Below are 1,902 nucleotides of genomic sequence, written 5' to 3' on the forward strand. Positions count from 1 at the left end.
CTTCTATATCATCCGATTCTCCGGAATCCGTATCATCTTCGTTGTCCTTATCGAACAAAAATTTCTCATAAGCCGCCTTAAGACGAACCCATGTGGACTTTATTTCCTGTCTGTGGATTTCTAACGCATGAGGAGAATTGATTGGATAACGATTCTCGTTGTAATCAGCCTCGAATTCGACTATACTATCGGCCAAGCGAATAAAGTGGTCAAGAGACATGTTTAATATACCAAAAAGACAAAAGGAAAAGCACTAGCAACAATTCAAATCGAAATTCGGAATGAAATTATCTAAAAATGTCGGAATTGAAGTCAAATCGAGACTAAAACCACAAACAAGAAAAAAATGTAAATAAACCGATCGGAATAAAAGTGTAAATCAAACCAAAAAGAAAACCAGTAATTTGGATAAAATATATTTTTCGAAGAATTGATACCTTTAAGTTACTGGGCTGTAGGATCAGCTGCTTCAAAAAATAAGTTAAATAAGTAAATAAGAAAGTTCGTCAACCTATTAAACGATATTTGTTTTTGGAGAAATTCTTATATTTTATTTATTTACAATCCTTGAAGAAAAAATAGCAACAATTTATTCCATAAAGTTGTTTACCAATATGTAAATTAACCCTCGGTCGCACGAACAAAAAGACACTTAGTAAATTTTTCCTTTTTAAAATTCAAATATTGGTAATTACTTAACAGTATTCTATTGGACAGACGTGAAATAAAATGTGTATTTAGTAAACTGGATTTAATTAGCGTATATAATTATTTTACTGATCTTCAGATATATGGACAAAGTTTATCGCAATTTACTTCAATATTATTTATTACCAACAAAAAAAGAAATATATTTACTAATTGTATTATTAATTGCCAATCATAAATGGTTAGATCAAAATGCATTAGAATATTTGGAAAAAATAATATAAAAATTTATGCCCCCACTGACCACACAAGGGTTAATTATGATCAGTCAACGTATGACGAATAAAGCAGAAAGGAAAACAAGCAAGTAGATGTACACACGCACAAACACGTATGTTTATGGTAATACTTGTAAATGGATATACACACGCATGAACTACTTAATGTACTGCTTGTAGATGAAGTAAACAAACGTACAAACGTATGTAATTTAAAGGGCTCGCTAATAATATTATTGTGGACAATTAATATTGTTTGGAAATAAGCAAAGCAAAAGGTAAAGAGCAAATGGAAGGGAACAAGTATTATTTAAATTTAATAATATATGAACGAAAAAAAATAAAGAGTTATGAAATTGAATAGGGAATAATGTGAAGAGAATTTAACTTGGAATTAATATGGAAATATGGAGAAAATATTCACAGCAAAAGAACAAAATGCCCTACGTTGGATCAAGAGAAATAAACACAGTTAATATATATTTCTTTTATTATAAAACGTTAATTGTTATGATTATATTTTAAAGAAACGATGGATAAAAGAAAATAAATACCGGTGGAGTTAGTAATTTGTGGACAAAAAAAGCTATTTTAATGATATTTTTAGGAAAACTCACGCTTTTAACTCAAACTCTTGGACAACCAATAGAAGTAGGGGATATTTAATTCGGTGCACACAACTATAATTTTCCACTAAATTTGATTTGAATTTGCCGACGGCTTTTTTCATATAATTTTGGACTAATTTAAAAAAAAATTAAAAAAAACTTCTTCACTCTCTATTTTCTCTTTTTTTTTATTAAGTTGACAAATGCCGTCGGAATTTTCAATTATTAATTTCTATATTTTATTTTGTATGTAGTTAATCTTTTTTTAACGCACTCAACACAAACACTATGCACTTTGTATATGGATAAACTAAATAAAGCAAAAATAAATTAAACAAACGAACCTGATTAATTATTGATGCTGGAAG

At 28.7% G+C, this 1,902-nt stretch overlaps 1 pseudogene; it reads right to left on the bottom strand.

The window, feature by feature from the left end:
- The window catches only part of LOC124421406, a 21,188-nt pseudogene extending 19,292 nt beyond the window's left edge, over nt 1–1,896 (bottom strand).
- Nucleotides 1,897–1,902: the final 6 nt, after the last annotated feature.

This window comes from Lucilia cuprina, chromosome X (assembly GCF_022045245.1).
Source record: "Lucilia cuprina isolate Lc7/37 chromosome X, ASM2204524v1, whole genome shotgun sequence".
In the NCBI taxonomy this organism is placed as follows: domain Eukaryota; kingdom Metazoa; phylum Arthropoda; class Insecta; order Diptera; family Calliphoridae; genus Lucilia; species Lucilia cuprina.